Here is a 26,933-nt window from a genome sequence, read left to right as displayed (position 1 = left end):
GGCAGCTTTCAAGAGCCTAATCAGGTCAAACTCTTAGCAGCTCTTGCTAGAGCCTTGAATCTCAACCCCTAGCCCTGCTGCCTCTCCCCTGGTGAAATCTCAGCTAGGGCAACTGCCTCCTGGAAAAGAGGGCCCCAGGTCTGTCTCTTACTTAGGGATGGCACCCAGAATCAACCTCTGTCCAGGGGAGGGGCAAAAAACAGCTTTCATACAGCTCCTCCCTTAGAGGAGTGAGCCTACACTCTTCAGCTCACGGTGCTCCCAATGGGGAGAGCGCCGGGTCTGATTTCTGTGCATCTCCTGCCTTTTTTTTTTGGCTTTTTTTTTTTTTTTTTTTAATATTTATTGCTCACCCTACCTCCGTGTTCAACACTTGCCATCTTGTCTCAGACCCTGCGTCAGCCGCATGGCAACCCAAGAGGAGAGAGACCTGGGCCAAGTTCTGCTGCCCAGTTACCAGAGGCAGCGAATGCGTCTTCTGGGTGCCCAACAGAGCCAAACCACAATATTTACCCCGGGGTGGACACGTGCGTGGGTGATCAACAAGGGGAGGGTGGAAATGAGCTGTTTAGGCTCCATCTACTCCTGCGGAGCCCCTGCTTGTTTTTCCACTGCCCCGTTCCCAGAGGGTGTAGTCTGTGGCCCTCCACCCCATCCACCCCCGTCCCCGCCAATACCCATGCAGACTCTGGCGGTAGAGATGTGGGATGCCCAGAGAAAGACAAGGGAGTTTTCAATGCTACAGAGGGCAACCAGATGCAGGACACACACAAGTGTCCTGTGGGGTGGAGAGGGACACGGGGGCTAGGCTTCGGAATGACCTGGTATGGGAGGCACATTACTTGGGTGGGGCAGGTAAGTGGGGTGCCTGGCAGCTGGGCAGACCCGAGGGTGGAAAGCTCAAGGGGCAAAGCTGGGAGCCAACCTCCCCGCCCCCGCGTACACGCTGCGGAATTCTGCCAGCACGAAGCAGAGTCACGAGCCAAGCCAGAGCAGCGGAGCGGGCAGGACATCATCAGCGCCGGGAGAGCACGCGCGCGTGGGTGGATGGGGGGGCAGGGTGTGAAGGGGGGTCCTCGCATTCGACTGCTCGCAGCTGTGTTCCGCATCCCTGCTTCTCCTCGTCCCAAACCTAGAGAAAAGCCGGAGGGTCCGGGAGAGCCTTCGGAGGGGCTAGGGGAGGGGGCCTGCCCGGGCGGAGGACGTTGTGCAGCGCTAGGCGTCAGCTCCCCCCCTCCCTCCTTCCCCCAGCTCCTCCTCGCCGGGCTCCAGCTCCCTGGGCTCCGCGACCCGCCCCCGCGCGGGAGCTCTCAGGGCGGAGGTGGCGCGCGCAGCGGCGCGGGGGCGGTGGCGCCGGGCGGGGAGAGGCAGAGCGGGTTGGGGCGGGCGCTGCGCTCCTACGCAAGCAGCCGCGAGAGGGGATCCTGGGCGCAGGCCCCGCCCCCTCACGTGCCTGCGGCGCAAGGCCGCGTGCCGCCCGCGTGACCCGCAAGCCCCGCCCCGCCTCGCCCCGGCAGCTGCTTGGCTCCCACGCGTGGGAAGGAGGCAGGGGTGGTCGGTCCTGGGCAGGTTGCAGGGAAGTTTACCTCCTGCAGCCGCGCCTCCGCCCCAGGCCTTAAGACCCTCCTGCCCCCGCACCCCCCACCACCGCAGGCCCCCTCTCTGTCCTGGAGTTGGAGGTCAGGGTTGCAGAGCGCCAAGCTTACCCAGATTTGGGGGTGGGGGAATGGGACTCGGTGAAAGGAGGTCGCTCTTCCCTACCCCCAACCCCCTGAGTTTCAGAAATGGAAGACGGAGGAAGAGTAGGGGAACTTTTCCACAAGCGATTTAAACCTAAGCTTGGATTGGGAGGGAGGTGGGAAGAAAAGGTTTTGAAATGAAGGGGGGGGTGCCCACAGCCCTCTGTAGCCCCCGTTACTGCGCCGAAGCCATGGCATAGCCACCTGGGTTGGTCTCCACTACTAGTCTCTGAGCTCAGTTGGGTCAGGGGCCCTGGCTTACTGGATCCTGGGCCAGCATCCAGTTGAACCCATGGGCAAGAAATCTGACGCCTTTGTCTTTCCTGGGTGGGTGACCTCGCTGACTCCCCCGGCCTCCAAACCTCGCCAAGAAATGGCAGGGGGAGCATTTGGAAAGAACCAGTCAGCCTTGGAGGCCAAAGGACAGGCCAAGCACCCAACTGAGCGTCCACAGCAACAGAGAAAGAAACCCATCATCTGTGCCTTTGCATTGTGTCCTTAAGTGACCCATGTTCCTGCAAGGTGGCAGGTGTTGAGAGAGAATCCACCTAGCCCTGTTGCTGCCTTGAAACTTGTGTCTCACTGCTTGCTGTTTCCAATGGCGGGTGAAATGGGATGGGGGTGTGGCTCCAGGGCCTTAGCCCCTAAAGTAGGTAAACCATCTCTGGGAAAAGCACGTATGATGTGGCACAGAGCCTAGGAGCAGGATGCAGGGAAGGTGCCAGGAGCTGGAGGAGGGGCAGAAGTGCTAGGAGGAGAGGGGAGCACACCACATCTGACCCAGGCCCTCTTTCCTGTCTCTCTATGGGCTTGGTATAGTCTCTTGAATGTGGATTATATTCTCTGGAGGAGAGAGAATTTCCCAGGAATTATCAGTTCTCTCAGGGAAGGCGAAACCTAAGTGTGTCCAGTTCTTAGTGTGTTTAGGGGATAGCCAGGGAATGGAAGACAGATAGTGGCAAGGAGATGGGTTCCCTGTATGTCTAGATGTCAGTGTATCTGGACAATTGCCTTTCTACTCTTGACTCTTAAAGAGGCAGCCTGGCTTTCAACACTCACTATTAGGTCTGAGGGTGGTCAGTATAATTCAGTGGCTACTGAGTGCCAGACACTATGGAGAAAACAAAGGGAATGCCCAGTAATGTCCTTGACCAAAAGGAGCTTATATCTCCCAGGGAAAGTCCTATGTTCTTGAAATACATACTTAGGAAAATGGGAGTTCGAGATTAAGAGCCAACATGGGTGGTGTAGACAAGTGCTTTGATAGAAGGAAGAGAGCAATAGAGGCCAAGGAGTCAGAGAAGAATGGGGAGGCTTTGAATAAATGGAGCTGGGGAAAGTGTCCTAGGTGCTGAGAACCAGAAAAATAAAAGCAGGGAGGAAGGGATGATTGTGCACAGCCCCCTGCTTAGGGAGAAGGCTGGTCTGGCTGGAACAAAAGATTTAGGATTGAAGAAAGTCAAAGATCTCCTTAATGAATGGATATACAGAGACCCAAAGCAGATGCTTCCAGGTTCCCCTGCAGCCTCTAGTTTCCCAGTGCTCTCTAGAGCTCAGCTCTGCTCACACAAAATCCTCCTTAAGAACCTGCTGTGGCTCTCCATGGCCCGAACTCTGTCCTGGCACGCCAGGCCCTCTGTGATGTATCCCAAATCCACCAGACCAATCTGACCTCCTAGTCCACCTTGTCAGGCTCCCTGTAATCCACAGAATTACTCCTGGGCCCCAAACATGCCTTCTCTTTCCCTTTTTTGTGCTTTCCCTCGTATGTTTTTCTTTCTTTGGAACGTCCTCTCCTCCCTCGCCATTTCTACCCACTCATCCTTGAAGACACAGCTCAAGTGCCAGCTCATCCCACAGCCAGATGTAATTTTCATCTGAGCTCCCACAACACAGTGTACTCTATCTTGGCACCTCACGTTTTACGTTGTGTTATGGATATGGAGAGGCAGCAACTTTCCCAGTGGATACTGACGATCCAATCGCCTCTTCCTCTGATGTCAGCCTCGCGCAAGCCATCTCTTGCTTGACTGCCATGATAGCCTCCTGACCTGTCCCAGTGCTTCCGCCTTGATCTTGTCAGTCGGTTCTCCATGCAGCAGCAAGTGTGACCCTGGAAAAACATGAACCAGCTCATGTTACTTTTCTACTCCAAACCCTACAATGGTCTCGCATCATATTCAACGTAAATCAAAATTGACATGACCCTCAAGACCCCATGTCATCTGGCCCCATCTACTCTCACAGGCTTACTGACCTGTAGCCACCCTATTTTTCCTATTTCTGGAACATTCCATTTCTGCTTCAGAGCCTTTGTTCTTGTTGGCCCCTATTAAAGGAATGCATTTCTCATAGAATTTACAGGGTTCACTTCCTCATCTTGGTCAACTTCCTTCTCTTTAGAGACTTCACCTTAGTTCCCTGACTACATTCTCTAGAATAGGCCTTCCTACCAGTTACTCTCCTTACCTTTGCTTTCTTTTTCTTTTTTCTTTACTTTTTTCCTTTTTTTTTTTTTTTTTGCTTTTTTAGGGACACATCTGCGGGATATGGAAGTTCGAAGGCTAGGGATTGAATCAGAGCTGTGGCTGTGGGCCTACACCAAAGCCACAGGAACTCAGGATCCTTAACCCACTGAGAGAGGCCAGGGATTGAACCTGCATCCTCATGGAGACTAGTCTGGTTCGTTACCACTGAGCCACAAGGGGAACTCCCTCCTTAACTTTTCTTAAGAGCCATGACCACTGTCTGCACCATATTATGCTGCTTTGGTTAGTTCCCTGTTAATTGTCTCTCACTATCATGAAAAGATAAGCTTGGTGAGGTCAGGAACACGTCTTGTTCACTGATGCAGAACGTGCTTCCTTGCACATTGCAGGTGCTCTTCTTTTTGGCCGCCCCGTGGGGTATGGATCCAGCTGTGGCAACACTGGATCCTTAACCCACTGCACCTGGGCTGGAGATCAAGCCCACTGCTGCAGAGACACGGTGGATCCTGTTGTGCCACAGCAGGAACTCCTTAATCTGTTAAATGAATAAATGAGTGGACGAATCTGAATTTTTACTCAACTATAAGCTCCTTGAGGGCAAGCACCATGTTTTATACACGTGGGTCCTGGTTTCTATACACATAAGTCCACTCGGATGCTCACTGAGGGAATTTCAGGTTCTGGAGAGAAAATCTCCAACTGATTTTTGTCCCCATTAATGTGTCTACATCTGTTTACCTATTCTATCACCTCCAAGGATGTCCTCATCACATTGAGCCCCAGAAGATCCACCAGGTCACTGTTTCTCCGTTGATGAGCTAGGACCCACATTGTGTGTGTGTGTGTGTGTGTGTGTGTGTGTGTGTGTGTGTGTGTGTGATGAAATAAAACAAATGAAGAAATATCAGAGTACACTGCAAATAGTAAGGCTAAGAATTATTATCTTTCAGGTTTTGTGTATGTTATCTTCAGGTCCGGATATAGAATGAATGTCTTACTGTTTGTTGGCTGTGGGCCAAAAACTCTGAACGTTCTAGATGCCCCCATAATGGTCATCTGTAGAAAGCACATAGTCTTAATAGTTAAATAGCTAACATTTGTCATGGGTTAACTTTGTGGCAGACGCGGTGTCACGCACTTTCACATACATTACCTTATATTGTCCTGTCATCATTCCTCTTAATTCTAAGAGTAGAGTGTTGTTATCATTAGTATTCCCATTTTACAGGGGAGGAAACTGAGGCTTAGAAGAATTAGGTAACTTGCCCTTGATCACAAAGCTGGTGAACAGCTAAGCTGATGGTCCACTTTCAGAGCTCCCCTTAACTGCAAGCTATCTCCAGCAGCATCTGTTCTTTAATGTACGTAACTGAAAAAGCTCCCCTTGTTTTATGTCCATAACACAAACCCAGCATTCTGATGGGAGATTTTTTTCGGTAGCCAGTAGGAGCCAGTGAGGAAGGTGGCTTCAGGGACTTGTGCCCTGCTGAAGAGGAACACAGCCACAGACCACCCGTAGCCTGGCGGGAAGGAAGATGCCGCTGTCTTTCTGTCCTCAAATTTCCCTGGCAGGGTCCCCCATTGGCTGAACCAGAGATCTCAGCCTCTTAATGCAGTTGATGGTGGTCGACATCTAGGGGCACAGAAAAGAACAGAGAAAGTGCCAAGTGGACCTGGAGGGGCAAATGGAGACTCCCCAGGTCCCCATCCTCGGTGTGCAGACCAGCACGAAGTCCAGGGCCTTGGAATGCCCAGTCTTGGCTCCCGCAGTACTTGACAGCTCTCCACGACTCTCACCTCTCCCCAAAGGACAAGATCTGAACGGGCCAAGTGGAGCACTGTGTAGTCTTGGGCCACATTGCAAGCCCCTCCCTTGGCGCTCTCTTTGTTCACCAGGCTGCCAAGAGAGGAAAACCAAGCCAGAAAAAGAATTGGCCCCCCTCATCCACCTAGGCATTTGCAGCTCTGCCAGCCCCTGGGCATCTCATCCATGATCTAATCATGGGCGAGGTCAGTAGGTTTTTATACAGGCTGGGGATTCAACCATCTGAATGGCAGAAATGTGTGCCTCCCAGGGAAGAAAGCGGGGCCAAAAGTGTGTGTGTGTGTGTGTGTGTGTGTGTGTGTGTGTGTGTGTCTAAGAGGGGTGGGATAGAATATAGCCTTCTACCTAAAGGCATTTCCTGCTGTGCACATTTGCTCAGCCTTTGCAGGCAAATGTGTGGCTGCAGTTGTGGCTAAAACATGAATGAATGTCGTTGTGTGCAGGTGCATGAATGACTGTAAGTTTCTGTGAATGAATGCATTTGTGATGAGGAGTATATGGGAGCCTTGCAAGTGGGGTGGTGGCTTGCAGGTGTCTATCTGGACGGAAGCAGGCACTGATCAGTGTCTTTACCAAAGTCTGTAAATACTGGGTTGGGGGGGGAGAGAGGAACACTGGGATTTCTCATAGCGTCTCCCTTTTTGCTGCTGCTGCTGCTGCTGCTGCTGTGTTTGCCTTGTCCTCCCTGAACCCCCGGAGGGGAAATAAGGGAAAAGACAAGGAAAACCACACGTGGTCAATCTGTCATCAGTTGACGTTTGCTCCAAACACCAGAAACTGTCCTTAGATAAACTCTAGCCCCACAGCCTCCAGATTAGTCCTCAATGCTTCTCCTTGGTGCTCAGCAAGGGGCAGATGGGGTAAGGTTTCCTCTGCCCTCTACTCCCCTAACTTACTAGCCTGGCATGGTAGAATTAAGCATTTTCTGTACTTGTCTGAAAGTGTGGAGAATGCAAGATCTTACCCTTGTCTCTCTCTCTCAGCTAGATCTCAGGGAATTAAAGATAGGGCTCATTCATTTAGGAAATAATGATAAACCACAAACAATTGGGTGATGATGAACTGAACACCTGACTTTGTGGGTACATCAAAAAAAAAATTGAAGGCCCTCTTAATTTTAAGTTACATTATTTAAATACATCACAGACACCCCTTCTACGCCACCCAAGGCCCCCCACATCCCTTGTCTTCCAAATACGTCCCAAGAGGGCCCTGTACACAATCGCCCTAATTAGTCCCCTCATTAACAGTCTCAGCAGAGGCCAAAGACTGAATGGGTCAGAGAAACCGAATTCTTTTATCACCCAGAGGCACAAGTACAGCACACTGGAGGAGACTGGGTCAGGGAGAGAGAGTTGAGACGCAAGAAATGTGGGCAATGAAGACTCTACAAAACTACTGTAAATTGTCCCCCTGAAAATAGAAAAATCGGAATATCCCCTTCCCCAAAGTTTTGACAGCGTCATCACTCACTCACTTTGCTTCTAGGGGAGAGGCACTGTACATTCACATATATAATTCGCAAGTATACAGAAAAATATGTGGTTGTAAAATAGACCTATTAGAACTGTATTACGAGCTACGTGACAGGGGCAGTTGCTCCCCTATAAAAAGCAGGTGTTTAATACACGCAAATTGCAATAATATAATCTAACCATCAGATTGACTATGGAAATTCCTCCCCCCAGTTTAATTTAAACCTGTTTGGGTGGGCTGCTGTGTCTTTTCTGCCAAGCAACCGTGAGAGGAAGGAGGATCCCAGAGCCTTTGCTTATGAATGTACTGTCTGCTGAGTGTGAAGGCCCTGGTGCTTTGTGTTTGTATGAATGGGGGTTGCATGTGCTGGTCAGAGGCCACGTGAGACACGTGGGGTGGGAATCATATCTTAAAAAGCTGAATTGGAAAAAAAGGAAACAGTAAAGTGTGAATGGCATAGCTCTCCCCAGAGCGCCCCCTCTTCTTTATTACCCACCACCACAATGAGACGCACCTGTTTTATTAAAATTAATTCCTGGCTTTGCAAATATCAATAGATCGATATCTGCACTGTGTTCCACCCTTCAGCAGGACCACACCGCTAAAAGCAGAGAGCTGCAACACAAAAGATACTGCAGTCAGCTCAAGCAAGGGGTTATTTTTAGATCAGAAAAAAAAAAAAAAAAAGAGAGAGAGAGAGAGAGAGAAAGAAAAAAAAAAAAAAGAAAGAAGCAGTTCTGGGTTTTTGCAATCTAATTTGGTCCCTTTTCTTAAGGAAGAAAAAAATCCCATCAATGGCATTTTCCATACAATCTGATTTCTATTTGGCTCCTAGAAAAAGAAGAAGAGATCTAGGGCTGAAAATTCTGGAGTTTTATGGCTGATTCCAGCTAGTAGCCTTTCTTCACCAGGCTCCAACTGAATTAATTTGATACTATTTTTGAAAGTCAGTGTTTCTAAGGGAGACCTAATGACGCACTGACGTCAATGCAGGTCAATAGCACACACTGCTGGAACTGGGCGTGCTACACCAAGCCAGAGCTGGAGCCTTTTCAAACAGCCCCAACTCTGCAAATATCCCAGCTTTGCGGGGAGGGGTGGGGGAAGCCAGGGTCTGGTAGGCACTGAGACCCCCCCATCCCCCTCCAGCACCTTCAAAATTGATGCATGTTTTCCTGATGCCAAAAAAGAAAAAAAGGAAAAAGAAAATCCAAACAGATATCATCAGACGCACTGCAGTGCAAAAAAAAAAAAAAAAAAAAAAAAATTTAAATCATACCTGTCAAAGGAACCGTATGTAATCCGCGCACACATTTACGCTCAGAATGCAATGCATATCATTAGGGTCTGTCTATAAATAGACCCTGAGAATGTGTGCATCGGGATTTAGTCCCCAAACGGGGTTTTCGAACGTGGGTGATGAGTTCTTTGCTCTGATCAGTTACTCAGGAGGTGCCTGAATGTGTGGGGGTGGGAGCGTGGGAGGGGGGCTGCCTCCTCTCCCTCCTCCTTTCCTCTGGCTCGCCCCCTCCTTTCTTCTCTTTCTCTCCCCCCCTCCGCTTACCTCCCCTCTTTTCTCCCTCTCTCTCTCTCTCTCATTTCCTCTCTTTCTCTTCTTCTCCGTCTCTCCTCCAGTCTCCCCCACCCTCTTTTCTTACTCTCCCCCTCCCTCTCTCCTCTCCTCCCCCTCCCTCTCTCCTCTCCTTCTCCCTCCAAGTCTGGCACTGAACGCGAACTGTTTTGCTTTGCTCCGGGAAGAGTGCAGACACAGAACGTGAAATCCCGAGCTTTTTTGCGTGGTGCATTTAAAACGCTTCCTTATTTATATTACCCTCATTCCCTCACCTCTCCCACCCCCTCACCAGTCCTTCCAAATTTCCCTAGAAATCTCTGTAAAGCGTGCGGAGGGGAAAAAAGTGAAGGAGCTCGCCAAGGTAGGTAATACCATGCACTGTCTTGTGTTTGGCTTTTGCAAAGTTTATGATGTCAGTTGGTGGATGTTTGGAGGAGTAGAGCTGCATGACTGGCCATGATTCCTGTCTTTTTCATTGAACAATTATATTTGTACAAATCGCCTAGACTTCTGGAGCAGGCTTTCTTCGGGTTGGGTGTGTGTGTGTTTGTGTGCGTGCGTGTGTGTGGTGTGGTGTGGTTTTTGCAGGAGGCATGCCAGTTGGAAGACAGTCCTGTGGTGTCAAACTGGGGAGGGGAGGCGGTCTGCTCTCCTCTCCACCCTGATGGTTTGGTGTGTTTTGGGGGGGGAGGGGGCTTCTGGAGTGGGCAGTTTGTCCACTTTGTCATATTTTGATTGATTCTCATTCACCAAGTGGCTTCATTCTTGTAGTTATTTTGCATATGAAAATTTAGTTCGGAAAAGGCTTCATGAAGTCAGAGCAAAGTGGGGGAGTGTGGAGAGATGAAAAGAGTCAGGGCATGATGGTGGTGATGGTAGTGGTAACAGTTCTTGCATAAAGGATTTAATCTCTCTTCCTATTATTTGGAGAAAGGCCAAGTATTCAGTGGGTGCAAGCACAATAATTTTTTAAACCCTTATTAGCGGGTAAAATCAAATTTAAAAAAATGTTTCTCTTGCAAGAGCAAAAACTGCTACAGCTCACAACCACCTGTAGAGGGAAATCTTTATGCATGATTTCTAGGGCCGGTTGTGTGGAGGAAAACCGCCGGAAAAGGCGCCTGGCAAACTTTGCAGCTTGAAGACAAGCGAGGCTGAACTCCGCAGGGTGGACGGGTAGATCTCGGGGGCGGCAGCGGAGGAGGGAAAGGCTGGCGCCCAGCCAGGGCCTCGCACAGTCTGGGTAGCTGCGGAGTTGGCCTCCTTGTTTTGGGAGGCGGGTGCTGGGATGGGCCCGGACAAGGTGAACCAATGCGGGCGCGGGCTTGCAGGCTGTGGGTCGTGATGAGGGGGTGGGGGCGTTCTGCGAGGTCGGGGACGGGGTGGTGCCCGACGCCACGTGGGGGGGGGGGGAAGGTCAGAGGCCAGTTGTTCCAGCTGAGCCCTGGCTTCGCTGCTGCCGCCCACAGCAAGGTGGGTACCAACAAGTGTTTCTCCCGAGAAGATTAGTTTTGACAGAGACTTCAAGGGCTTCTCTAATCTGGGTAAATCCACCAGGGCTTTATTGTGTGTAGCAAAGAGAGTCATTCTTTGTTGGGAAGGAGCTTGGGGAAGAGAGGTGGTGGAGGGACAGAGAGAGGGGACTCTGAACATCAGCCATTTGACCTTGGGGGCCAGAGTTCAAATCCTCTAGAGGGTTGAAAAGGCTGAACCCTATCCCTTCTCCCCACCCCCCCATCTTTCCTCCTGAGCCATACGTTTAATGGGAACAGTTCAAGGCCTGGTGTTGGCTAAACCGCATCAATGGGAATTCCGTGACTGAGAGCAGGCTTTTTTTGGTTTTTTGTTTTTCGGTTTTTTTTTTTTTTTTTTTTTTTTTTATAATCTAGGGAAGCAGGCAGCACTCTCAGCAGGAGTACTGTATTTTCCCCTGCAAATGATCTTCTAGAAAAGCTGAATCACCTCCACTCGGATGAGTGGCCACTTCTGGGAGGTGGAAGGCAAGTCTCTTTAGAGGGGGGAATCCCCCATCCATTGTCTTTAGATAGAGATGTGGGGGTGCCGTTTGAATGCCTGGTTAAAATGCACGTGGAAATATGGCAAAGATAAAAGGCAGTGGTTCTTTGGTGGGCTGCTGGTGAGAAGGACCACCCAGATGGGGATGTGATTCTGAGGCAGTGAGGTAGTGGCTTTTTTCCTTCGGTGGAGCTGGCTGGGTTACCAAAGTAACAGGAGAAGGGAATTGCTTTCAGCAGAGGGGGTGGGAGACTTTGGGGGGGGGTGCTTGGACGTTAGAATCAGTGGTGCCCTTGTTAACCACCTGGCTCCAGAGCTAGACTCCCCCAGAGGTCTATACCAGGGGTGGGGGTGAGGGGGGGTAGAAGGGGGCGCAGACCAGCACTGAGCCTGCTGTTACTGTGAAGCACTGTCCAGCTAAGGAAGGCAGAGAGGATGGTGACTCCATCTGTATGGACCCGCTGTTGTGGGGTGAAAGCAGGCCAGCAGGCCCGACACCCACTGTTCCCATCACCTGTGGGCCTTGTTCATGAGACGGTCCCCTCGTTTTCCGTCCAGTGGAGGGCATAGGCTTTAGCCTAAGAGGCAGTAGGGTCACTTGTGTCCCTCCTTTCAGAAGGAAATTAAAATCGTTTCAGTTCTTTCCCTAAGTCAACGAGGGTTTGTCTCCTGATGCTATAAAGGGAGAGGGGCGTGCTTATTAGAAAAACTAGTCCTGGAAATATAGCCATGGGTCCCCCAGAGTCCCCCAAGCCCATCGGGATGGCTCTCCACCTTAGCTGTGGTCTCCCGAGGACCAGGTTCCAGAAGGACCCCTTTCACCGTAGCCTTAAAGCTGTTTCATGTAGGTCATCCAGCACCCCCACTTCCCCAGGAGCCATGTAAAGACCACCTCTCTCAGGTGTCACCAGGTGCCCAGGCACGTGTCACACACAGACCCTTATGTGCAGTGTACATGCACGAGTATGTGCCAGGACCACAGGTGCATGTGTGTGTGTATATGTGCGTGCAGCGTTGTCTCCACACATGAGCTCAAGAAGAGCATACAACAGAGCGGACCACCTTCATCTCTGTCAAGTGTGAAGATACCCATGGAGAAATGCCACCTTCGGTTTCGGGGTGGATCTGACATCCCTGAGTGTATGTGGTGAACCTGAATTTGCCTTGGGTTTCCTCATATTCATTCAGGAGTGTCAGTTCCCCCTTCACTCAACGTTGGAGACCGTTACGGCCAGCAGATGTCCACCTGCTTAGAAGACTCAAGTCCAAGTTTTCCCTTCATCGCCCTGGATGAGCTTCTGTTTCTCAAAAGAAAAATAAGGGTAGGGGCAGGGCCAGCTGCATAATTCGTGGGACCCAGTATGAAATACAAATGTAGGGGCCTTTGTTCGAAAAGCAGGAAAAAAGTGCTGTAAGAGCACTAAAATTTAATGCTCTTTTCCCTTGAGTCTCTCTCTCCTCTTCTCATGATGTGTCTTATTTGCTGTTTAATGTCATGCTAAATATAAATAAAAACTTTTAATTCTTAGCATGAATTTTACCATCCATCTTTATAATGCACAATGCTAGTTTTAAATGCAAATATACGAGCATTTAATTTATCTGCATATCATCACAATTGCAGTTTGTATTTTATAGGTTGCGTATGCATGTGTATTTAGTTCTTACCAGAACACACTGGACACGTTGAACAAAGTGAGCTCAGCTGCTTTTATCTGACTTCTTAGATGTGAACATTCTACCAGCATCTCTGACTTGAGCTTGTTGATGAGTAAGGAAGGACTGGAAGGAAAAGGAACTATGGGCTGCTCTATCCTTCCCTTCTGCTCTGCATCATCTTTTTGAGCATAGGTGGTGGCCATATACAGGGAGGCAAGGCAAGTAAGAAATGAAAGGGTAGGTTCCTTGGACATTAGTGAATCATAGAACCCCATTGCTTTCTTTCTCCATGTGAGCAAGTTCTGGTTCCAATAGCATGACCTCTTGGTGCTACCTCTGCCCCCTCCCCGCCTTCTCATAGACTCACCATTGACTTGCTTTGTGTCTCACTGGGCTCCCACTGGAATTCTGTGCTCTGGGGGTCCTGCCAACCCTGTGGAGCAGAAAGGAATGGTGAACACATGTATGGCACTGGCATATCTCCTCTACTCAAGCATCCTCCATTGTCCCATAGACTTTACTTACAAAACACAAGTTTAAAGATAAAATTATTAAGAATTTCAATGACAAATGCTGTCCATTTCAATGACAGCAGAGGATTGAACCAAGCATGCAGCCCTTCTGAGCACAGGGACATGTGAGACGACACAAGTTGCACACCCATGAAGCCAACCTAGGCAGGAGGAGGTGAGAAGTAACCCAGATCCCAAACTGAGAACACTGTTGCTCACTTTTTCTCATCAAGCAAATAACCCATCTGCAGCAGAAAAGCTTCAGCAGCCTCCATTTTTCACCCATTGGGGTTTTCTTCTCCATTAACCAAGTCTCACTTTGTGAAAAGTCCACCACTTCCTGGTGATGGTGTCACAACTTTGAAGAGAGAATTCATCTCCTGATCTCTTCTGGGTCTGCAGAAGCCTTGGGTAGGAGCCCAGACCTTGGAAATGAAGCATCTGTCTAATGCCCACCCACCACTTTTAGGCTTGGCTCCATCAAGCAGATCTTCTGCCTGATATGTACATAGGTTTTACTATCTACAGTCAAATGCAAAAAAAAATACTTAGCTTGCTTCATGAGTAATTTTGCTAATTGTTTAGTACTTAATTATTATTTATCTCACCAGTACTCTGAATTCTGCCCAGGGATCTCTCCGTCTAGGATGACAGGTTCTCAACAATGCCTTTGGTAAAAAATTCAGTTGATGTTAATATGGAAGAATTAGGGTTTGAGTCTCAAAAGGTCAAGAAGAAGACAGTCATATTCCTGATAGACCTCAGAAGAAAGGAACATTTTTCCTTCCATCATCAACTGCCTCCCTGCTCCTTATGCTCAAAGGAGCAAAGCTAGAGGGCACCTCAGATATTTAAAGTGGACTAGAATGGAAATAGAATGGCATTAAAAATGCATCCAACATAGAGAGCAAAGACACTATTGACCTTCCATCATTGGTTCAGGGACTTTGAGATTTGAGTTTTTCAACCTTAATCTGGTTTTTCTTTCTTTCTGGTCCTTCAGATGACAACAACACCCTTTTGTGAAATACTGAGCTTGTACTTAGCTACTGAGACTACCTAGAGAAAAGAGGAAAAGGAATTACTCTTATTTACTTTTTTATATAAACTTTACTAGATTTGGGGACTACTGCAGTGATAGCTCAAGTTGGTGGACTAGAAGAACCAAGCCATGAAGAATTATTTACTCTTTGGGAATGAGCTTAGCACAGTGCTTAATCCACACTGGATGCTTAATAAATGCAAGCTGATTCTGCATATGTCTCATTATTGTGGCAATCTGTTATAGTGAAAGACTCATGGGTTTGGCATCCAGCTACATAGATTCAAGAAACCAAGTGAATGTGTGATCTTGAGCACATTTAGCTTCATTGTGACCTGCTTACCTCACCTAAAAAGTGGGAGTATTCCCATTATAATGCCTCCCCCATGGAGAATGAAATGAGAAATGAGATGGCTTATCCAAAAGCACTCTGTTCTGCATACACAATACATGTGTCTGCACATATGTGTGTGCATAGAGGAAGATGTTAGATTTTAAAAACAAAAACAAAAACCCTGCCTTCCTCTCTCCAGTTTCACTTGACTGTAGAGGGAGATACAGGTCTCTGATAGGCTAGACTCTCACAAGATCATGAGTATAATGGTGAATAGTTCAGGCTTTGCAGCTGAACAGACATGGGTTCAAATCTTGGCTCCTGTATTTGGTTGGTTCGGTGGTTTTTGACAGGTTATTTAAATTCTCTAAGTCATGGTTTCTTGACACCAAGAGAAATGAGTGTAGTAATAGTACCTACTTCAAAGAGTTACTATGATTTATTGAGTAATTTGCAAAGGGCTTGGCACAGCATCATCCCAAGTATCTGATATATTACTATTATTTTTATTGTTATCTTTATTATTATACCTCTGGCCACCGATGGGCCCAAGGAAGCATCAGAAAAGTGGCTTGGAAACCTCTTTTCATGGCATGTTATGGGCCGGCATTTCCACTTACACCTTTCTTTCCTGGGTAGATTCTTCCTTTTCTGAAGCTAGCAGAGTTGTTCGTAGATCTTTTCACACACACGGGTGCTCCTCTTGGGAGATGCTGGGTAAAATCTACCTTCCCCCTCCTTACCCTCCTGAAAGTCAAAGGAACTATTTTCATTGACCCTGCCCAATAAGGAACAGGCCTGGGAAACTTTCCAGGACCCTTCCCCTTCAGCTCAGACCCCACAAACCTTTTTCTTCCAGCAGCTCCCTGTCCTGAAAGTGGAGGCCCCCAAGAGAGGAGAAAGTGGCCTAGTCAGTACTGAGCACAGGTCTGCACCTCAAGACCATGGGTGAAAGAAGGTCATCTGTGTTTGACCCACTGGAGCCCAAAGGGCAAGACTTGAGCCTCCTCCTCTCCACTGGGGCACACGTTCCAGGTTCTCCTTGGACATTGTGAGAGTCCCTCAGTGATTCCTGGGGGCAAGTATGACTGTCTCCTCCTCCTCCAGGTCTTGATTTTCAAGGACCTATTCTCTAGTGGAGAAGAGACGAAAGCAATTATTTACTTGATCCCCACAGCCTCACTGAAATCATGGAGGGTCCACTAGCTAGCAGGCCGTGTACTAGGCGCTGTGCATTCAGAGATGACCAAGACCTGGATCCTGTCTGCCACCACGGCGCTCGTGGTCTAAAACATGAATGTGGCCTTTAGCAGCCCACATTTTCTTTTGGTAAGACCTAGTCCTACCCTGAGTCCTTATGAACTTATATAAAGCCATTGCCTGACCAATAAGCCACCACCGGCTTCCTTTCCCTGTTCCAAACTCACGTGTCTTGGGTCCCACTATACCAGGAATTCTTTCATCCATCCATGAGTTTATATGAGCATGTTCATTGGTGTGGATGTACAGGGTGGAAAGGAAAAAGTTCCATCAAGATCCAGATTTTGGAGTTCCCGTTGTGGTGCAGTGGTTAACGAATCCGACTAGGAACCATGAGGTTGCGGGTTCGGTCCCTGCCCTTGCTCAGTGGGTTAACGATCCGGCGCTGCCGTGAGCTGTGGTGTAGGTTGCAGACACGGCTCGGATCCCGTGTTGCTGTGGCTCTGGCGTAGGCCGGTGGCTACAGCTCCGATTCAACCCCTAGCCTGGGAACCTCCATATGCCGCGGGAGCGGCCCAAGAAATAGCAACAACAACAACAACAAAAGACAAAAAGACAAAAGACAAAAAAAAAAAAAAAAGATCCAGATTTTAGTGCAGAGACTTGGTATTATGTGGTGAGGAGACCAGGCTTTTATGGAAGTTCATCTTATTGACATTCCACCGGCTGATTATGATAGAGTTCTTGGGTCCCAGAATTACAGGACTTACCCAGGGAAGTCCTATAATTGGATATTAAGAACCACCGAGTCTGAGAAGAGAGTGGCTTCGTGAGGGTCCCAATCTCTCACCCTGGGGCAGCCGTTAGGATCCCAATTCACCACAAGGGCGATTTGCTTCGACTCATTTTTCTCTACAGAATTCACACAGATTGGAAAACAAAAATTGTTTGGAGAGGTGATGTAAGAGAAAAGGGAAGAACAAAATAGCCGCTCTTCCTCCCCGAAAACGTTTCTCTAGCCCCTTCCTCCATGGCAAGAGGGTTTCTTCTGCTCTGCATTAACCTGTGGATGTATAAGCTCTTCAGACTTTTAAAAGCTAACCACCCACCACCTATATCGTGTGTGGTGGACATTTGGGAAGCGAAATCAATGAGCTCATTCCCTAACTTGGCCTGTGAGCTGGTGCAAGCTGACTCTCCCCCCAGGCTTTAGTTCCCTACGTAGGTTAGAAACACACCTTCCTTTCTTTTCTTAGAAGTGGGGTCCTGATTATTGGTAGCCTCCCTTATCAGCAACGACTGTATTCTCTTATCTGTCCCCCAGTCTTCAGACACCCTGTGATCAGATAGCTTGACAGAACCAGGAGTCAACCAGGTTCTAGTCTAAGCTTCGCTGCCCTAACCTAGTGGACTTAAGGCGATTCACTTGGCCTCTCTTGACCTCATCTCTAAAACAAGGGGGTCAGAGTCCACCTGCCCTATAATTTATGTAATATCATGGCTGTTGCTCAGAGCAAGTTGAATAATTCTTGTCCCTAAGGAGCTCCTAGGGTGCCTGGAGGGTGTGTATGTCTTAAAGGTACTGGTGTCACTGTGAATCACAGTCTTAGCTTCTGTGGCCCTGGGGTGGAGAGGTTAGAGGTTGCTCAAACCTTTGATGGCAGGTTTCTTTGAGCCAATCAATCCTTGCACTGTCTGACTTCTACAGCAAACACACCACCAGCCCGAATATGGATCCCTTTTCATTTGGGACCTATACATGCCCAGCGTCATGCCAGCACCTTGGAGATCCTGCCATTCGGAGGAGAGAATCTCGCACAGGACTCAGAGCATGAACTAGACAGCCTGGATGAAAATCCTGCGTACTTAAATAGCTCTGAGACCAGTCTCTTCCCTGTCTCTTCATCTATAAGATGGGAATAATGATAGCGCCCACCTCCTAGGATTACCTGGAGGAGTAAATGAGGACGTGAAGTGCTTTGGACACTGCCTGGTGTATAACAAGTGATCAGTGAATGCTTAATATTTTATTAATGTTTTCCCCATTCTTAAGGCATCTCTGTCCCTAATACCCCGCCCTTTGGAGTCCCTCTTAGGAGACAGTCATGCATGTGAAGGGGATTTCAGGAAAAACGTAAATACTCTGCAATCAGTCTGACTCTGGAGGGCTCTGCGCAGGATGCAGATGAAGAAGTTGCAGCATGTTGAAGGCTGGTCCTTGCTGAGGGCTCGATGCATACTTGTTTAAGTAAACTAGCCCACAGACCCCTAATCAGAGTGAACCCATCATGTACACGAGCCCTAGATATAGCCCTAGATATAGATTAGTAATTCCCTGCGTTACAATCCAGACCAAAGCTTTGTTTGGATTTGTAGCTGAATGTATCATTTTAAATCAGTTGGAACCTATATATTTGCTAATACTAGTGGCCCAGAGCAGCAGTTTATTCCCTGAGTCAAAACATTTGGTATCAACCCTAGAGATGAGAGGATAAGAAGTCAGGGCAGGAGGGACCTGGGACAGGCATGGGCCCTCTTCCTGTAGCCAGTGGTTCTCAGGCTCTTAAGGCAGTATCTTTTTTTTTCCTTCTTGTCTTCAGAAGCGTACCTTCTTGTGGCTGTGGTGTAGGCCAGCAGCTAGAGCTCTGATTTGACCCCTAGGCTGGGAACTTCCATAGCCACAGGTGTGGCCCTAAAAGGACTAAAAAGAAAAGAAAAGAAACCTACCTTCTTATTGGACAGCTTCCCTTTGTTGCCTCAAGGAGTGGAGGACAGCAGGACCAGTCAAGTTCATGGGGTGATGCAAGGCAGGGCCTTTGTCCTCTATGGTCAAGAAGACGTGCCTCCTAAGATGTTGCTACACCAGCCTCTGCTTTCCCTGCCTGGTCCACGCCGCTATATCAAAGGCGCCAGCAGGGATCCTTAACCAGAATTGGGTAAACAGAGCCCAGCAAAGTTACAAGTCAGGGTAGATGGAGTCAGGGCTTGAGAGTTGCTGATAAAATCCATTACCTGTCCCCAGTACCACCCCCAGATTAATGGCAGTTCCCAACGAGTCTTTTTTTTCCTGACATAGGGCCTAAAGAATTCTATTCCTGAATGAGATCCCCAGCTGTCAGTCTTCCAGCTCATCCCCAAACTCTAAAAGTCCGGTGAAATTTCCCAAGATGTAATGAGTCCCTCCCTTTCGTTCTTTGGGGCTTGGCCAGGTGTCAGAGGGATTATCTTAGAGATTGAAAAGGAAGTAAAGAGCTTCATCCTGGTGGTAATTTCTTCTTCCCGAGACGGGTCACACTTACCCTATGGAAATGAGATGGTGGAATGAGAGGGAACATCAGATGCTTCCACTGGGCCTGACTGGGACTCAACAAAGCGTATCCCACTGTCCAGATACCCCTTGCCCTTGGACATGTCCCCCAATGCTGAAGGGAACTCCACTGTTGTCTGTTCTAGAGCATCCAGCTAAGGCTCAAAGAGGGGTTGCTTTGTATTGCAGAGTACGGCTAATACACTTAATAGCTCTTGGGCTCAAGGCAGGTTGTTCAGCCTCTCCAAGCTCCAGTTTCCCCATTTTAAAATGGAAATTGTAAAGGAACTGTTTCACTGGTTGCTGTAAGGATTGACTTGGAAAATGGATACATACCTCTTAGCACAGTACCTGAGGTTAGCCATACTCAATAAATACCAGCTGTTGTTACCCTCGATATCATTCCAGCAGAAAGAGGGAGAGGAGCATTCATATGTTCTTAGCTTCCTGCATGGCAAATCTGCATCTTATTCTGGGTTCCTCTTGAGCTATGCATCATCCTGTAAGTAGGTGAGACACAGAGCCCCATGGGTACCCTAAAAGAAAGGAGGCCACTTCTAATCAAAACCAGACTGTGAGCAAATGTTAATTGTAAGAAAGACTGGAAAGATCTCCCGCCATCTCTTGGGGCTCCTACTATTGCATTGATTAACTATAAGCCAGAAAATAAGTGTGGGGGAAAATGGGTTTGTGCCCTGATAGGGGGTTTCCTGGTTGACCCAAGGAATCTGAGCAGAGAAGGAACCGTAGAAAAACGTGGCTCAGAGCTTCAGTGGAGTCCTTCTTGCAACCTCTTGGCAGCTACTTTAGGTCTTTTACCTGAGAAGGATTTCATGTTCATCATTTAGTTTCTCAGATACATGCATTTAAAGACTCATTGGGGAGTTCCCATTGTGGCTCAGCAGTAACAAATTCAACTAGTATCCATGAGGATGCAGGTTCAATCCCTGACCCCTCTCAGTGGGTTAAGGATCCGGTGTTGCCGTGAGCTGTGGTGTAGGTCACAGATGTGCCTTGGATCTGGTGTTGCTGTGGCTGTGGCGTAGGCCGGCAGCTGTAGCTCTGGTTGTACCCCTAGCCTGGGAACTTCCATATGCTGCATGTGTGGCCCTAAAAAGCAAAATGAAGTAAAAGGCTCTTTTGAGCAGGGAAGGACTGCTTCCTTCACTCTGCTGCTACACAGCCTGACTGCCTTATGACAAATTTGTAATAAGATCTTTTTTAGGGACTATGAGTCTAGGTTTTTGTAGGGACAGGAGGATGAGAAAGTTAGAACATATACAAAATTTTAAGGGTCAGAGAAGCATTGCCTTCAAAAGTCTCAGCCCCAAGAGAAACTTTCTGTTCCAAGTTGCAACTCTAGTCCAGGAGTGAACCTTGGCGTGGGACTCAAGCTGTCTCTAAAGTTCAAGAATCCTTGGGTTCTCTGAAAGCAGGCCTGGGTCCAGTTCTTTTGAGGAGGGCTCCAGTTTTCTCTTAGTAAAAGATTTCTGGTAGAGAAAAAGTCTGGAGCCTCTGGGTAGAGATTTGTTTTACAGAGAAACGAAGTGCAATGTAGACCAGAGAAGCATAGTTTTACTTGAGAGCTCCCTCTACTGGCTCTTTGATAGAAATTCCATAGCAGTCATTCTGCCCTGCCCTGTGGGTAGCAATTGGAGGCATCTGAGCATCTTGGTGTCTTGAACCAAGGAGAAAATAAAGTATTCTGAGGCACCAAGGAAGATGAAACTCCAGAGAATGGTTTCTTCTGCCTCCTTCATAATTTAATTTAACATTTACTGGGTGCATGGAGTTCCTGTCGTGGCGCAGCAGAAATGGATCTGTCTAGGAACCTCGGGGTTTTGAGTTCCATCCCTGGCCTCATTCAATGGGTTAAGGATCTGGTGTTGCTGGGAGCTGTGGTGTAGATTGCAGACGTGGCATAAATCTGATGTTGCTGTGGCTGTAGCGTAGGCCAGCAGCTGTAGCTCCAATTGGAACCCCTAGCCTGGGAATCTCCATATGCCACTAGCACGGCCCTAAAAAGCAAAAACAAAACAAAACAAAACAAAAAACCATTTTCTGGGTGCCAGCACAGTCCTAAGAGTCTTACTTGCATGATCTGATTGAATACCACAACTGCAGGAGTCAGTGAACACCTGGAGAGATTAAATAAGTTCCTGGCATCACCAGAGACTAGCAGGATCCATTCCTCCCCCACCCCCCCACCTCCATGGGCTTACGATTCTTAGAACTCCCCTGAAAGAGAGAACACAAGAGAAGCAAGGACCAAGGGACTACATAAAATTGGAAGTGTTCTTATCATCGAGATAACTTGTTCTTATCATCTAATATAAACACTTTGTGCCTGGCTCCATAAACTTCCTGGATCCTAGAGCATTTTGGTCCTGTTTTTTTTTTTTTTTTTAAAAATTTCAGTCCAGAAGGCAATTACTTCCATGGCAATGCTTGTCCAATCTGTGGTCTCTGAAGCCCAGACTGAAAAAAGCAGAGTAACTATCACAGTGACTAAGAAGAATTTCCATTACAGAGGTGAGGCCTTTTTAATTTGGGGAACATGTTCACACCTATGTTTTTAAAAATAAAATCCTGGGAGGGAGGGAGGGCAGGTAGCAGTATGCACATTTTAAAAGATGGGAATTTAAGGTACTGAGTGCTGTGTTCCCGATTTCAGTTAGGAGCAAATGGCAGAGTCAAGACCAGAATCTTCACTCTCAGCTTAAGTTCTGAGTTTCTGGTTGGTCTTGGTTGAAACTGAGGTCTGGATTGGGCTTTTTAGCTGCAGAAGCTAAAGATAAACCATGTCCTTGATTTACACACAGATGCTGTCCTGAGTTACTCCTTTCCCTGTTTCAGGGTGGTTCATGATTGGGCTCCCTTGATATAGAGCCATTCGGGATTTGGGAATTAGAGAAGCCATTTATCTCTTTAAAGGTGGTCTCACACCAGCCCACATTTTAAAGGTATCTAGGTCCCTGGGAAAACCCCCTATATTATTTCAGCTCTCCTGTGCCATGGTAAAGATGTAATTCTTTTCACTTCATTCAGGAGAACCTTAAAGCGTTTTTCCATGTTCATTCTTTTGGGGCTTTGAGATAAGGGTAAGTCATAGGATTCCCACTCCTCTCTTTGGGTTGGGTGATAGTTTCCAGTTTCCCTCCTGTGTCTTTAAATCAACACAGTGGGACAGCAGTCACATTAGATATTACCTACGTCCCCCACCCCATCTCAAGACCTCCTCCTATCTGCCTTTCCCTAGAGGCAGAGTGATGTCATACCGGAGCCAGGATGGTACCTGCCAATAATAACACAGCAGATACACGAACAGGCTTTCTGCAGCACCTCCTGAGCAATTGGACTGCCCTGTCTTAAACAGAGTAGTTGAGTTAAATATATTTGTCCACGATGTAACCTTCTGGCCCTCAGCAACCAGTGGAAGTAGCTCTCTCTGGTTTGACCTGTTAATATCACAAACTGGATGCCAGAAATGGGGCTTCTTGATGAATCGTTGGTCCAGACCTGCCAGTTTGGAGGGAACTCATATTTGGCCACCTGCTGGTAACGCTGAGCATCCCTTTATCCAACTGTAACCCTCGTGTCCATGCCGTGACCAAAGAAACCAAAGTGATACCACTGATGGAAAGGAGGGGAGAGCCTGGAACTGAGTGCTCACAGGGAACTGAGTGATGGCATGTAAAACGCTGACACCCTTTCCCTTTCATTCTTGCTGTTGTAGGAGCGCCAGAGACGGAGAGGAGACCAGATGAGTTTTCAAAGCAGTCCTCAAACACCCAGGACACACCTCATCCTTTGCCTCGTGCTTTCTGCAATGTTGCTGCTCACATTCATCTTCCTGTGTTAACCCTCGCCATCATCACCCCTTCCTGATCACCATCCTTCCTCCATTCACTGCCCGCCCAGTTCTTTCTCCGAGGTGCCCCTCTTAGGGGTGGTGGCTTTGCTCTCTTTGCAAGTTCCCCTCTGATTGACATCCAGACAGCTAACATTAGTTTCTCTCTCTCCTCCCACTGCCGCGTGCCCGGCTCAGCCCAGCACTTAGCCCCCAGGTCAGGAAAACCACAGCAAATTTTACCTCTTCCAAAATGAAGTTGCAAGACTCTCTGCCAGAGCAGACACACTCAATGACGGTACCCAAGGTATCTGAGAGTGATGGAGAGACCAGAAATCCCTTAATCCCAGTCATATACAGAAAAAGAGCCTATTTAGGACAGTTTAGACTGATTGAGAAGGGGGGGAGGCAGTAAGGAGGAGAGAAAGAGAAAGATCCTCAGAATTGGATTGCCTCTGAATACAGGATGGAATCATCGGGATCCAATTAAATTTGCATTTCATTCTACCTCATTGCGATGGCTTCACTCCAGACATTTTCATTTGAGATTGAAGGCTTTTCTTCATGGGTTCTGAGCCACAGGTTCCTGGATGGTGAGGTAAGTGACATTTGCCAGCGCCGTCTAGGATGACTGGTGATGACCTCAGAAACCAGTGCTTGGGAGACAGATCCACCCCGTGAGGCTGTAAGATATGCTGTCTGTTGGTTCCTTTTGACCTGAATTGCCCTTTCGGGATCCCAGCCCTGCCACAGATGTTAGTCCAGCCTCACCGTGCTCATTTCGCCCGCTGCAAGACAAAACAGACCCCCCAGAATCTAACAGATCAGACTGTGTGGAAGTCAGAATGCTCTTTCTCACAGTCACTACAAACAGTGTAGTTCTGGGAAAGCCCACCATACCTAGAAAGTGTACTTTCTCTCCCTCCCCCCTTTTATTTTTACTTTTAGGAGTAAGCTGGAACTGATGGAAGATGCCAGGGTTTCACATGTGAGCTGAAGATCTCTTCTCATGAAAAGATTCAGATCCAGTTCATTATTTGACTCATAGTGTGGCCAGTAAGTACAAAAAAACTGGCTGATCAGCAGATAGGTTAGTCTAGTCTTCCTCTGTTCCACAGCCTATATCTATTGGACTAGGAATTAAAGAGATGCAAGGCTTTTTTTTTTTTTTAACTGTTGCCCTATTAGATATAGCCATCCAAGTCTAGTAGACCAACAGCTAATTGCAAGGTGTTTGAATAGTGAAAGGCTAAAACGTTCAGCCAATTCAGACCTACTGGGAACCACCCCTCTCCCATGAATTTGTGCCTACTGATTTCAGGTGGGGTAGACAACTGTCCACCCCGAGATTAAGGCCACCCTCAGGCAGGTATCTTGAAGCACCCCTTCACATTGTTCTTTTCTCCCCATGGTGCAAAACTCTGACCCTTTTCTACTTAGCCTCTGCTACACTAAACCATGCTGGCTTCCTGAGCCCCACCGCACCCTACTGCTTCAGCCGCAGCCTGCTGTCATGTGCTTGCCCTGGCTTCCTTGTCTTTGCTTAGATCCTCACCATGAAACCCACTTGAGATATTCCTGGGTGACTCTCTAGATCCCCATTCTCCCACATATGCCTTTTATCTGGCAAGGCATGGGAAAGCCTATTATCAGATTCTCCAAGCAGTTAGACTGGCCTAGGTTAGGGAGGAGAGCCTTTGAAAGAGCTTGCTCCTTGATAACAGAGGTGTGCAGAGAGCAGATGCGGTCTTGACTGTTCTGGTACCGAACACTGCAAGCACTTTCAGGTGGATAGAGGGTTGAGACTTTAGAGCGCTGATGGCCACAAAAGGCAAGGGGGGTGGGGTGGAATTTGAGTCCCTTTCCTTCAGCATGCAAGTGGTCCTTAAGAATATCACCCTCAACCCTCCTAATATGCTGGCTTCTAAGAAGTGTTTTCCAAGAGCGAGTGTACCTCTTGATCAGGGTAAGTGATGAAACATGTATTTAACAGAGGCAGGGGATGGTGGAAGAGCTTGTATGACGCATGCTGGGGCTCACCTCCCCCACCGTGCTAATGGCTTGGCCTCTGAAGTTTTCAGAGCAAAATCAGGGAATCGGGGAAATGATCAGGGGTGCCAGTTGTTTCTAAAGGTGTGAAGGATGACTAGCCAATGCAAAGGCAGATTTCTGCTGTTCTCACCTTAAAACAGCTTTCTTGGGAGACAGGCCTGAGGGGTACCTTACTCCTCCCAAGTAGCACTCACAGGATTTCCTCAGTGGAGAAAGAGACATGGGTGGGTGTAGCAGCCTGAATGGACAGAAAGTTGACGGCATCTCCACCTCATACTGGCTGGTGTCAGACAAGTCCCCTGAGTTTTGGATGAGATTGAATCAGCTAGGACGTTCCCTGATAGAGAAAGGGGATGTCTCTTCTCATAGGCCGGTAGCCTTGCTGAGGGGGTGGGATGCTGCATTGGTTAGCGGGCTCCTTAGGAAGAATACATCAATTTCATTATTCAGGTCACTGTGGAAAAAGTCTCAGACATCACTAATTTGTAATGATGGAGCCTAGACCTGGAATATAAAAGACCAGATATTGGAGTGGAAACATGATGGAGGGATGCGAGCATGAGTATGGGAGCCACACAAACACGAACTTGATCGGATCCCTAGTTTTACAACTTCAAGCACAACTTTTACAGCTTTTGCACAATCACTCAAACTGTCCACTCTCCGTTTCCTCAACTTTAAAATGGGAAAAAGATTAATATTTGGGGACTGATTTCCATGCTCAACAATTAAATGGGGGTAGGTAATATTATTTTAATGACCCCCCCCATAGAACCACTGTATTATATAAGATGATTTATGTAAAAGCACCCAGCACAGTGTCTGGGACATAACAGGTACTCAGAAACTTTTTTTTTTTTGTCTTTTTGTCTTTTTTAGGGCTGCACCGGTGGCATATGGAGGTTCCCAGGCTAGGGGTCGAATCGGAGCTGTTGCTGCTGGCCTACACCAGAGCCACAGCAATGCCAGATCTGAGCTGCGTCTACAACCTACACTACAGCTCACAGCAATGTCGGATCCTTAACCCACTGAGCGAGGCCGGGGATTGAACCCGCAACCTCACGGTTCCTAGTCAGATTCGTTTCCGCTGTGCCATGAAGGGAACTCCCAGAAACTGCTGATTTATTCTCCCCCAACCCTGTGCCTTACTTAAGCCGAAATGGTTCTACTCCCTGATGGAGGCATCTTTAGGCAAAGAGGAATCTCTTTCCTGGACTTCTTTCCTGATAGACTCCCCTTGGTTGATTTCCTGGGACCTGGATTTTTTTTCTTCTTCCAAACCCAGTGCTTTACCTCCTGGCATTTTCTTTAGTGCTTGGAGAGGAGACAAGAGACACAGGCTGGACATTTCTGGCCTTCACTGACCCTGAAAGAGAGGAGACTCAGTTCTTTTCAAGGGCTTCATGACAGCAGCCTGCCCCCACAGGCCCTCTGGGGGAGCATTAGGGGAAAAGAGTCCTCTTCATGCTTGGGATGCACAGGGATGGGTTGGCAGTACAGAAGGCGGTTTTCACCTTGGACAGAGTCCACGTCAGGCTATTAATTCCTGGGCCCTTAGCTTGACTGCTCAGACAGGAATTGGGCACCACTGTCCTTAGCGAAGAATGGTGGGACGGCTTGGAAAGCCAAGGTCACCAGCTCCAGTCCAGGAATGGACCAAAGGACCTTACTGATGTGTAGAGAAATTAGAGACGCTGTCTGTGGAGGATGAACTTTCTGCAAATGTTTCTGCTGAGCTTCCTAGGCACCTCCCACCCCCAGTGTAACCAGTCAGCTTGATTAGAGTAGCAAGACCAGGACAGGGAAGAGGAGTGTCCTCTCCTGGCCGGGGGGCGGGGGGAGGGCATGGGGAGGAGCAG

The 26,933-nt window shown here is 48.2% G+C and overlaps 2 long non-coding RNA genes across 2 annotated transcripts in view; one reads left to right on the top strand and one right to left on the bottom strand.

The window, feature by feature from the left end:
• LOC110259275 lies at window positions 1,555-25,956 on the bottom strand. The gene is made up of 5 exons (XR_002341494.1): window positions 23,531-25,956; window positions 18,593-19,672; window positions 13,145-13,210; window positions 8,044-8,144; window positions 1,555-3,852 (listed from the first exon to the last, which is right to left on the bottom strand). It is a non-coding gene; the product is annotated as an uncharacterized LOC110259275 (long non-coding RNA).
• Window positions 9,176-26,933, top strand: part of LOC100521654 — a 132,390-nt gene continuing 114,632 nt past the window's right edge. The window contains exon 1 of the long non-coding RNA XR_002341493.1: window positions 9,176-9,463. This is a non-coding gene — a long non-coding RNA (uncharacterized LOC100521654). The remainder of the gene's footprint in view (window positions 9,464-26,933) is intronic.

The sequence above is a fragment of the Sus scrofa genome, chromosome 2, assembly GCF_000003025.6.
Source record: "Sus scrofa isolate TJ Tabasco breed Duroc chromosome 2, Sscrofa11.1, whole genome shotgun sequence".
NCBI classification, from domain to species: domain Eukaryota; kingdom Metazoa; phylum Chordata; class Mammalia; order Artiodactyla; family Suidae; genus Sus; species Sus scrofa.
The sequence above is the reverse complement of the archived record's forward strand: the minus strand, read 5'-3'. Positions and strand labels throughout refer to the sequence as shown.